The sequence below is a fragment of the Erpetoichthys calabaricus genome, chromosome 9 (assembly GCF_900747795.2).
Source record: "Erpetoichthys calabaricus chromosome 9, fErpCal1.3, whole genome shotgun sequence".
Lineage (NCBI taxonomy): Eukaryota > Metazoa > Chordata > Cladistia > Polypteriformes > Polypteridae > Erpetoichthys > Erpetoichthys calabaricus.
The window spans coordinates 123,156,444-123,169,281 of record NC_041402.2 but is presented as its reverse complement, the minus strand read 5'-3'; the positions used below and the strand labels follow the sequence as shown (position 1 = coordinate 123,169,281).

General features: G+C 36.0%; 1 protein-coding gene across 1 annotated transcript in view; it reads right to left on the bottom strand.

Moving 5' to 3' along the window:
• Positions 1-12,838, bottom strand: part of LOC114658087 (uncharacterized) — a 177,744-nt gene that overhangs the window by 48,762 nt on the left and 116,144 nt on the right. The window contains 1 exon segment of the mRNA XM_028810117.2: positions 5,129-5,162. The gene's annotated coding sequence lies outside the window, so the exon portion shown is untranslated.

The following is a 12,838-nucleotide window of genomic DNA, read 5'->3' as shown; positions in this document are numbered from 1 at the left end:
TTAAACGAATCCCGATTGACTGTACATTGTCTTTTGAGTGCCTGGCTCAAACTAATAACGAAATCAGGTCCTGTCTCACTCATTGTTCTTTATCGTCCCCCAAAATACAATGTACCCTTCTTATCCGATCTGATTGAACTTTTGACCCACCTAAGCTCTTACTCTCAGAGAATTATCCTTCTTGGTGATTTCAACATCCATATTGACATCCCCACATCTAAACTGAGGAATGCATTCCTATCCTTACTGGACTGCTTTGACTTGACACAACATGTTGATTTTCCAACCCACTCTGGCGGTCATATATTGGATCTGATCTGCACTTCTGGACTATCTGTTGCCAACATTTACAGCACTGATTTGGGACTCTCTGACCATAAAGCAGTATTTTTCACTGTTTCACTGCCTCTTCCTCCTCTTACCTGTAAACGACAAATTTCTTACAGAAACCTTAAAAATATCTGTCCCTCTATCCTTTCTGGATCCATTTCTGATCTTTTACTGTCTTCACCTATTCCACCAACACTAGATAGTCTTGTTGACCACTATAACTCAGCCCTTCATTCAGCATTAGATAAAACAGCTCCTTTAAAACATAAGGAGGTTTACTTTAAATGTTCAGCTCCTTGGTATAACTCAGAATTGCGATCTATGAAAGCAGCTGGCCGACGCCTTGAGAGAATGTCACGTAAGACTGGCCTCACTGTGTACATCCAGGCTTTCTCTGACCACCAAAGAGCTTACAGAGAAGCACTAACTTCTGCCAAGAACACCCATTATGGCAGAATAATAGAAAGTGGCCACGATAACCCAAGGGTTCTGTTCTCTGTAGTTAATAAACTACTTGAACCCGCATCTGGCCCAACTACCTCTTCTACTGAAGTCTGTGAGGAATTCCTCCACTTTTTCCATAATAAAATTAATGATCTAAATAATTCAACTAACATAAATACATCATCTGTTTATATCTCTCCCTGTTTTCCCACTCCATCCAGCTCCTTCTCTAAGTTCTCACCAGTCATATCTGCGTCTGGTAATAACCTGCTTTGTAAGATGAGGCTGACTACTTGTGTACTGGACCCCATCCCCACCACACTACTTAAATCCTGCCTTCATGCCATAATCCCGACTGTTACAACAATAATAAACTCATCCCTTGACACTGGATCTGTGCCGCTCACTTTTAAAATTGCTTCTGTAACCCCAATGTTAAAAAAGTCTGGTCTTGATGCTGACAATCTTAACAATTTCCGGCCTATTTCCCACTTACCTTTCCTGTCAAAAGTTCTTGAGCGTGTTGTAGCTTCCCAACTCACCAATTACCTAACCTCTAATAATTTGATGGAACCCTTTCAGTCTGGTTTCAGGGCGCGGCACAGCTGTGAAACTGCTCTGCTACGGGTAACCAATGATTTGCTTATGGCAGCAGACTCTGGACAAACCAGCATATTAATTCTGTTAGACCTCAGTGCAGCATTTGACACTGTCAGACATGACATCCTACTGTCCAGAATGGAGAACATGCTGGGTATCTCTGGCACTGCCCTCCAGTGGTTCAAGTCCTATCTGACTGATAGGCAAGAGTTTGTTAGTCTTGGCAAGAGCAGATCCAGCTCAGCGCCAGTCACACAAGGAGTCCCTCAAGGCTCTGTCCTCGGTCCTCTGCTTTTCTTGTATTTACATGCTTCCCCTTGGCCATATTATCCGTAGCTATGGAGTGGGTTATCATTTTTATGCAGATGATACTCAACTCTATTTCAATGTTAAAAGTGGAACTTCATCAGAGCCTTCTCAGATCACAACCTGCCTTAGTGAAATTAAAACCTGGATGGAGCAGAACTCTTTAAAATTAAATTGCAATAAAACTGAACTCCTGCAAATTGGGACTAAAATGCAACTTAATAAAATGAGCTCCTTCCCAGTCTATCTTGGCAGTGATCTCATCAGTCCTGCCTCTACTGTAAAAAATCTTGGTGTCATTTTTGATTCCTCCCTCTCTTATTCTGCCCACATAAATCACATTAAGAAACTTTCTTACTTTCACCTCCGTAACATATCCTGTGTTCGCTCCTTCCTCTCCTTTTCTAACGCTGAGAAACTTGTCCATGCTTTTATCACATCCCGCATCGATTATTGTAATTCCCTACTGGCAGGTGCCCCTTCTAATCTTATATCACAGCTCCAGCTTATTCAAAACTCAGCTGCAAGAGTCCTTACTCGAACCAGCAGCAGCGAGTACATCACACCCATCCTGCTCCATCTCCACTGGCTCCCTGTGTCTTACAGAATCGAATATAAAATCCTACTAATAACTTACAAAGCCTTAAATTACCTCGCGCCAAACTACATCAGTGACCTTCTCCATCACTATGTGCCTGCCCACCCACTAAGGTCCTCTGATTCTGGCAACCTTGTTGTGCCCCTCACTAATCTACACTCCAGCCTTCAGCTGTATAGCGCCCAGACTCTGGAATGACCTACCAAAATTAATCAGGTCAGCTGACTCCATGAATTCTTTTAAAAAACAACTCAAAACTCATCTGTTCAGGAAGGCTTTTAGCTCTACTTGACTTTATTACCCTTCTTTCAGTTTACTTCTCTGTCAAGATGCTAATGTAACCTGTGTGTGTGTGCGAGACCATCAATTATGTTGTCTGTTTCTTTTTTTTTTCAGAATTCACTGTCTTAATCTTCTTTATTTATTATTTATCTGGTTTGTACAATGCTATATACTGTATATGCTGCCGTTCTTTATTATATTCTGTAAGTGCCTTGAGCACGGGAAAAGCGCTATATAAATAAAATGTATTATTATTATTATTAATAATAAAACACTGGCACAAATATAAAACACTTACTATGCACAAATAGAATCACCGTGAGTAGACCTCCTATAATAAACCCTAAAATGGGCAACACATATTGCCTAAAGCACAGCAAATAGTAATATATGATTTAATAATTTTAAAAAAATACTTCATATACAGTAAATTTTAAACAGGATACCGAAGTTCTCCTAAAGTTACTCCCAGAGAAACAGCCACCCTAGAGGAATAAATCAGTTCATAATTGCCTTTTAACTCATAACTGAGAGAAATGCTACAAAAGTCACATTAGTTCCGTGGTAAATGCCTGCCAGTCTGTCTTCTATATGGTCCTCTGTGATCACACTAACAGGCAATCTGGTTGTTGGCAGAAAAAATAAACGGAACTGCCACTGGCGTTGATTTTGGGCTGAAAGCACTGAGTCACACAATGTGTTAATAAGAACATAAGCATGGCAACACACACCCTTAATTATGTTTCTAAAGCACTACCGGCATACATTGTGCTGTATATTTAACTATTTATAATGCTTTAAAGAGCTGTAATTATAGTTAAAAAATAAACTGGCTAGCATGCACAGACTGCTCTGTGACTTCAGATCTTCAAGCTGATGGGTGGGGTTCAGATTTAGCCTTAGATTCTGACTAAAGCTGACACACAACTGATAAAGTTTAAAATATATTAAATCTGCAACTGTTGACTGTTATATTTAAAGATATAGTGCTCCATTTTTTTTCTATGAATAAAATCTTATAGTTCAGTTTGTTGCCATATGTAAGTTTTAAATTGTTAATCACTCTGCCATTACTACTAAATCAGCATATTATCTTTATGGAAGTGTTCACATAAAGCTAAATTATTAGGCACTTGACAAAATAATGGATAAAAATTATTTGCATAGTTGATAGTTTAATAAAGTAAAGCTAGAAAGTACAATGACAGTGCAGCACTCTTATTAGATAGGGGAATGCTAGAAAGTTAAAGTTATTTCTTCACATTATTTCCAGAACAAATGAATTGGAAGAAACTATTTCAGTTTTCAGAACAGAATATCTACTGCATTACTTACTTCAAGAAAGAAAAAGCCTGGCCGCACAAAAAAGACAGATGGCTTCTAGCATACAAACAAGATTGTGTGATGGCAGCTGAGTGAGATGCAGACCCTTAGTCCCAACTGAACTCTTTTTATTTATTTATTTTTACAGAAGTCCTCGGAAAACTTTAATACTGAGAGAAAGACTTAAATTATTAGAAGTCCCACTATATCCAGACAAATTTTTGCGCTGGCCAGATTTTTGGCTCAGCTGTGAAAAATTGCATTCCCTTGTGAATTTCCCTGTTTCAAAGCCTGACTGTTAGAATTTCCGTTCCTAGCAATGGCACACAGTTAAGTGTGAAACTGTTCAGCCACTCTGGTGGTCAGCGGCAATGCTTGATGCCATAATGAGGGTCAACAGGCAGGAATATACATCATGTCAGAAAGATTTAATGGAGCTTCACGTAGGGAAAGAAAATGATCCTAGCAAATCATTGACAAGAAAGAGAGTACTGCAGAATAGCAGAAGCTTCTTAAAAATATCACCAAAGCCCAACCTGTCAGATTTCTAAACTCATGAAATAATTCACATCTTTACTACTGCTAGGTCCAGACTGTACTCTATATGAAATATAAATTTCTATAACATATGTTCCTGTTGGTTTTGGATTGAAGAAGCATTTTCCAGTTCTGCAGATGTCATCTGTCTTTATAAGGAAAGAGAGGATATTTTTGTTGAAAGATATTATGTTATTTTTCTACAGTCACAATAAACTTCATATTTGTAAGGTATGAAATGATTGTTCTTTCAGATGCAGAAATGTGTGTTTTTTTATAAATTCTGCATGCTGTGCAATAATTTATTACATCATTAAAGTAATAACTTAAAACCAGGGTGTCCTTTATAGTTATCAGAAAAACAAATAAAACCCAGGCTAACCAGTTCAATTACTATTTTCAAAATATAAATCACATTTGTATTATGCCAATGATATCTAAGAATATACACTTTTAAATCTGTAAATTAATCTATCAAAACTTGGGGGATTTATATCATTACTTGATTTTCTCCTTTTGCTATCAAGATATTTTTGCCACCTGATATACACAAATGGGTAAGATGAAAAAAAATTATACTAATTTGGTTATTTAAATTATTAATGGTATTTAAAATGTATTTGGTCATTGTCTCATTAAGTTAATTTAAGACTTATTTATAATACTGTATAAAATATTTATAATTGGTATAAGTCATAATTGTCTCACCTTAAATTCTTCACAGTGTATGAGCCTCTTTGACCTGAAACAAGATAGGTATGAAGAAAATTAAATATAAATATCAATACATATCAAACAAATTGTAACAAGGTAGACATAGTTATGTTATTTGTAACAAAACTAACAGCTTTACATAGTTAAAAAGTAACTCTGACCAAGGCATCAAAAATGCAGGAACCAATACTGATTCATTTAAAAAAGGTACATCTTCAAGAGGTTGATAATGGAATGCATTTTACTTATTTTGTTTTTGAGCTTCATGGTTGAACATGTAAAGGCCACACAGACCATAAAGGAGAGATGTCAAGAAAATTGGGAAAAATCACCACAGATGTGAGGATTAGTAACTGTGAAAGGAGAGTAAGATGCTTGACCAAGTGTGCAGTGATTGTCAGTTCTTTGTATTACCAGAGAGATGTTGCCTCTAATTTTAAATCTGTTCTATTAATTAGCCCAAAAAATAAATAATGTAGTATAATATAATTCATATTTCCATCTCTGTTTTACCATTTAAACCATGATTGGGTATGACCAGTCCAATACTTTTGGCCAATTTCAATCTAACATCAATATGTCTTTTGCCCTTTTATTTGAACATTCCAGCCTTTCTAACCAGGATAATAAGAAAATCAGGAATTCACATTTAATTTATTATTATTGCCATATGCATAATAAAGTCTTATACAAATATATGCATTTGTTATTAAAGTTATTAAAAAACTAATTGAATGCTATGTTTCAAAATGTTGAAAACCACCATCATGTGGGTGCACTTCTGCAAAATATTAGGAAAAGAATAGAACAGAATATTCCACCTTCATAATCCGCAGTGCAGGACACCTAGTGTAAGATTACTAGGCCAAAATTCGACTTCCTGCTTCACAGCATAAAGACAAAATAATCTCTCTCTCTGTCACAACACACATTTGTACTGTTCCCCTGAGTACAGTAACTGTTAGCCTGAAGAAGGCAGCTCCCTTTTCATTTTTGTCATTATAAGTATAAAATATGACAACCTTCTTTGCACATTTCTGAACCTTTATAATTCACAACAGAAGAGGTATAAACCATTATATTTGCAAATCTGTCTTATCTGTCTTAGTCAAATAAAGATCCATAAATCTAAAACAGCATCATGTGTATATTGTCTTCTTGTTAGTGCACATTTTTACAAAACTAATATGATAAAATATTACAAAATTCTAAAATATTTGACATTTCAGGACATGTTTTCAAATTAATCAGAAATGTTCTTTCAACATGAGTAAATAATCATTTCTCACAAAACTCAACCACATACCCTCAACCCTCTGCTTCAGCTGAGCAGCATGCTAAATCACTCCACATTCTGTAGTGATAGATGTTTCTTCATGTGCTTGTTGGTTATTTAACTTTGTGGCCCTATCTGCTCTTAAAATCATTTTGTGTAAGTATAAGCGTGTAATATAATTACTGTCTTATCAGTGTACATTAAGTGTCACAGTCACTTGGTTTCATCTGTAATTTGGACATCCCTGCTTCTCAGACTTAAGGGAAATGAACCTATTATATGATGCACTTCTCACTTGACCTTACTCCATCTGTGCTCTGAAGCACAGAAATTTGGAGAGTCTCACCTTGTCTGTGCTTGCCTACCATCTGAGAGATGTGCTGTATGAGCTAACATCAAGGACATTCTGCCTGCAGTACTACAATTTTGACTTTTCTGACCTTTACTGCTTTACAGTTATCTATGGCCCCACACTACTGCTCAACGAACTCTTGTTTTTTTTTGGTCACTCCAGTATGGAAGAGGGTTCTAGTAAAATTAAGCATGTATTTAAAACATAGTCAACACCTAAATCAATTTTTGTTTAGTTTAATAACCCCTGCCACTGAATCAACCTTTGGTAGGAGGTAAAAATGTTCAATTACAGGAACTCACTGCCTATTTTCTAAAACATCTTTACAATTCAAGTTGGGACCTTCCTCAATGGTGTGCCAGTCCACTGCATGTCACATTAATGCTCATGACCTTAAAAAGCAGCAATGTTAGGTGGATTGGCGACACTAAATTGTCCCAAGTATGTGTGCATTTGTTCGCCCTGAAATGGATTGACGCCTTGCCCAGGGCTTGTCTCCTGCCTTGCGTCCTGTGCTAGTTGGAATAGACTCTAGTGTCCCTTGCAACCCAGTTCAGGACAAAGAGGTTTAGAAAATGACTGACTGACTGTATGCTAGAATACAAGCCAGTGGAGAGCTACATCAGAATTACCAGGAAGCAAAAATCTTTGATTCACACAAAATGTTATAAAATACTAGCTTAAAGTAAAAATGTAAAACTAAAATCAAGTTAGCAGAAATGCAATTGGAAAATGTACTATGGGAATACAATGTATTTTATAATATGTAAAATGTAGACTTACCACAAAAATCTAGCAAATGCTGGAGTGATCATTAACTGAAATATATGATAGCCCAAAAACTATGAAGAGTCCCACAAACATTTAGACACTGTCTTTTACTCAAAGTGCTGGTTAACTTAACAAGATGATCAATATTTGTCATTCCCTTCAGGAAAACACTTAGAGATCATGCAGCAAATGGTAATGAAAAATATGGATGTTAAATTATTACACTACCCAAAGCTGTGGAAATGAAAATGTGTTTCTTGGACATTTCATTGCTTTTCTTTCCATTTATCAATCTCTGCCGACTCAAGTTTGAGAACTGCTGACCAAATGAAACCTCTCAATACACTCCTCCTCATTAATTCTTTGTGGTTGAATAACTGGATTGACTGGGGTTGCTAAATTGAGTGCCTTGGATATTCTTGGTTCAGAAACCTTTCCGGATTCATGCATTGCAAAAAAATTTAATCAGCCTGTTTGTCAATGGTTTGGTTTGAATATTGCTCAAAGAGAACAACACTGGTATTTTAATTTCCTTTTCAGTAACACATCACTTTTCATTTTCAAAGTACAGTATTAGTAACTAGTAGTCACTGGATTTTTCTGTATGGTCCCTTTTTGCAAATACCATAGTGACTGTTTTATTATTTTTATTGGGTTGTACAGTATAATTTACTAAAATTGTAAATAGTAAGTTAAAATTATGTTTTTAAAATAACATTTTGAAACAGTAGTAGATCTAATAGGAAACTGTATAGTGTCATAGTTTGCCCTGCCTCCTCCTGATGGAACAAACATTTGGGTAAAGAATGGAGAGCTCCAGGTTGTCCAGAAATTGCTCTTTATTAGTCTGGAGAAGGATACACACCATAAAAGACCCAAAAGTGAATGGAAGCCTGTCTGGCCTAGTGAGGTTAAATACATTGGAACTGATGCTCCACTCCTTGCAATCAAGTGTCCAGTTTACAGCTTAAAATTTGACAAAAACCAGCTACCGAGAAATAACAAACTCTGCCTGGTGCTGCCCTAAGTGTTACTACTAATTCATAAGGATGTAAAAATTATAAAAAGTCTTTATGTTCTGGTTTGTTGAGTGCTGTCCTGTGGTAGTCCATCATAGTCCAGGATATTGGCCATATTGCAGCCTGATTATGTAGTGGAAGAGCTGAAAACATTAACTTATCTGCCAAGGTGTGGAAGATCAACATTTAAGAGTATTCCAGTTTTTCTTTAGCCTAAACTAACACCTGTTAGTTATTTATAAATATATTTTCCTCGATTATTGCAAATACTGAATGTTTTGAGGTTTCCAGATATTTATATAAAGGGCACCTGATTGAACATTTTTTTAATTGTTTCTTTCATTCAACAAAGTTAAAAAATACAAAGTGCTATGTGAAAAAGTAACTCCTCCCCTCTGTTTAATCAAACCAATTAATTAAATGTTTAGAGTGAGCAATGCTTGATTACAGGCAACCCTGCTTAGTGTAACCCACATTTACTTTAACCCTTAGAGTCAAGCTGCCAGAACAAAGCTTCAAAAATCACATAAGGCCACAAATGAAATTCCTACAGAGATCAGAAAATGAATGTTAATATTTATCAGTCTGGAAATGGCTACAAAGTCATAAGTCTCTGAAACTGTAATCAATGACACTGCCAGCCATAATTTCCAATAGTTTTTGATTATATCAGGCATAAAGCAAACACAGCATTTCACTGTAAGAACATTATACTAACAGACCAACATGGTGGGATGGTGAAGCTTTGCTGCCAGAGGACCAGACAGCTTGCAATAACTGAGAGAACCATAAATTCTGCCTTAGTTCAGAAAGTTCTTAAGAAGACTGTCCAGTCACCTGTTCATGAGCTGAAGGTAAAGTGTAGCTAGGCCTGGCAGAAACACAATGATTGAAAAACAAAAGTAAGTCCACAATAGATTGTCTAAAAAAGCAAAACTGAAGTGTTGTAGCCAATATAAATCCTGTGGCGTGACATTAAAATGAGCAGATTATCTTCAAAAATTTACCAGTATTTCTTAGATTAAACAGTCCTATAAAGAGGAACATGCAAGAATGTATTGATGTGAGAGACTGATATTGAATTGTTTTGTTACTTTACCAATAGATATACACCAGGCTAACACTGTGGAGCGTCTAAAAACCTTTTTTTTTATTTTGTGTGTTAGTTGTACTCTTAATAGCTAGATATGCACAGAATTATCATATTCTTCAATGAATTTTACAATCATTATAAATCTTTACTTTTCTTCGGTGGTGGAATTCTGTGTCGTCACCATCTGATCAAAGTACTCAACCGCTGCCTGTGATGTTCAAAAATGTTGAAAAACTGGCAATAATAGTGAAAAATCAGAGGTGTGGGCCTAGAGAGACTTTCATAGAGATAAAATATGTATTAGCTCTGCTTATCCAACAGATGATTACATCATAGTTGCTCTGTGGCATGATACCATCTGTTTTATGGTAGCTGCTTTACAATATATTCGGTATTCACAAGGGAACTATAGGAAAGACTATGCAAGTGTGTTTGATTTTATTTCATTACAAACATCATTATTGAGATCCAAACACTGTACTGTGCAAATGGATTTAATCATCTATTTCCCAAACTCTGATCTTAACCAGAACCTCTTTTACAACCTAAATGTAGTTATTATTATTTCCAAATTATGATTTTCATCAAAGCCCTTAAACTTTTTACAAACCTAAATTTCAATCAAATTCTTATATTCTTGGTTTTCATGTTACCTTCAGATAAGTTGGTGTTTTAACTAATTTTTCCTAATTTTAGTACTCTTTTTGTTTTTAAATAATTTTCATACAAAAACTCATAAAGTAAAGTACTTATGGGCCTTGTTAATTGGACCCTAATAACTATTGTCTCTTTATCTATTTAAGTGACTGTTGGTAACACAAAACACACTTCTTTTTTGAGACTGGTTTGTTATGAGTAAGTCTGTGTAAGGTGGCATCCCATCTCGGTTTGATTCCTTCCTAGATAAGGTAAAGCTTCCGATGATGCAGACTGAAAAAAATGTGTTCCAAAACAGATGGATTAATGTATAGAATAATGATGATAAGGATTATTAGCATAATGGGTATACGTCTGCTCTTCTTGCCAAATAAGATATAATAAAGACATATATTTAAGTGCATTTTGAAGCATATATCTATTCACCTGATCCACTGATAGCCACTCTAGGGATATAATTGCTATATTTATAATCTCTTGGAAAGAGGAGGTAAGATGATTTTGGATATTATCATACACATTAATCTTAATTACTTTCGTAAAAATGGATTCCAGTAAAACCTTGAACTCTTGCAGGTACCATTATTTTACCTTTATCAGATCACATATTCAAGAATATTAAAGATGACTGGAAAAAAATCACATATAAAAGTAATTTTGCGAGAACAATAAGTTTGCTTTAATCCAGTACCCCATTAGAGTAAATGGCATAACTCTTTTGAAGTTTACCTAAAATGTTAAAGGGAGTTATATTAAAAAACACACACACACAACTGTATGACACAAGCTTTAAAAATGTCCCTCCAGAATTTATGGACAGCATTAACTCATCCATCTACTCGTCCATTTTTTTAAAGATATTGTCCATTTTCCAGAACTGGAAAACACAGCTTAAGTACAGAAGTATCTGATTTTTTTGGGGGGTCTTAGCCAAATTATATTGAACAAAAAAATTAAAGTATGAGATAAATAATCTACACAGTGCATGTAATTTTCTTGTTTATCAAAAGAGATGGAATGAAAAATATTCTCTTAATGCAGATACCATGCCATGCAGATAGCCTACTCTCCAGAACAAATAACATGCCTAGTACTTTATTTCTAGTATCACCCTGTTACATTCTCTTGAGTTTGGCTCAATTATTCTGGTGTCATATCTACGTAATGCCTATTACTATTTTAGACAGTAGGACTGAATATAAACTATAATAATAAAATATATGAGTGACTGACAATATGGCTTGGCATGTATCAGTTCAATAATATGCATTATAAGGATTACACACTTATTAAACACTGTTGGATGCCAGCTGCTTAGAATAAGAGAAACTTGGATTGACTCCCAGGCAGGACGGAGTGCACACCTGCCAGTGCAGCATTTAGAAGAAAATAAATAGGCTTTATCAAGATTTTTAGCCTAAAGCATGCCTGCCTTAAACATGACTAAAAAACTTTGGGAGAACAGTACCAGCTGAACTGGCAGTTACAATGACTCAGACAAACTTCACTTAGTATAGAAACCTTCTAGTATGAACACCATTTGATGGTCTTTTTAAACATAATATTAATGCACAATTGTTCAGATATATGTTTGCAAATGGAGCACAGCACAGTTGAGATCATTTGTTATGGTCAAAAAGTAGACTGAAGCTGCCACCTTGTGGTTTATTGTCTAATGGCTTAACCATTAGACCACTCAGGATTTTTTATGAACAGAAAATAAAAATTCTCCTTTTCAGGGTCAGTTGCATCTGTCCTACCATAAAGTAATTAGCCACACTATTCCTGAGTTTAATATAATGCTCTACCTGTCCAATTTTGGAAAGTGTACAGTGAAGTAAATCAACATAAACAATATTTATTTTTTATAAAAAAATGTTTGAATAAAACAATCCAAAAATAGCAAAGAGTTTAAATATACATCCTAGGATGTGAGAAGACATATCATCAGTGATGCTGTTAACATCATGTCTGGCCTTAAAGACAGAGGTGTAACATGGTCTGGGAACTTCAGCTACCTGCCGAAGTCTACTCGCAGCTCCCAGTCCAACACTGAGATGAGCAGGCTGGCTGCTACTGTAGGCTATGGCTGAGGCTGTTCTCCCACCCTGACAAAGGTCACTCTGGCTGCAGATGACCCTGTTGTTAGCCATGGGTTTAGAGATGGCCTCTGGCACTGATTTGAGCACCTAGTCATGTCACCAGCGGTATTGTGCAGCTACTGAGGATATGCTCCAGTGAACCCTTTCCACTGCAGAGAGGACATACCGGAGACTTACTCTTACCACAGGTGTGTAGATTCACTGAGCTGAGTTGGATGTCATACATAGTTTGAACCATAAACTTGATGCTCTGTGGTTCAGTCTGCCAGATATAACTCCCATGGTAAATTCCTCTCCAGCATTCCCTCCCACTTTGTCCATGCTCCCTGTTGCAACATGCCCACCATCTTACTGATTCTCTTCTCCTTCACACCTGCCTGCATCTCCTCTAGGACTCCATGGCATCTGTTCTTGCCATGGGCTTTGTCATAACA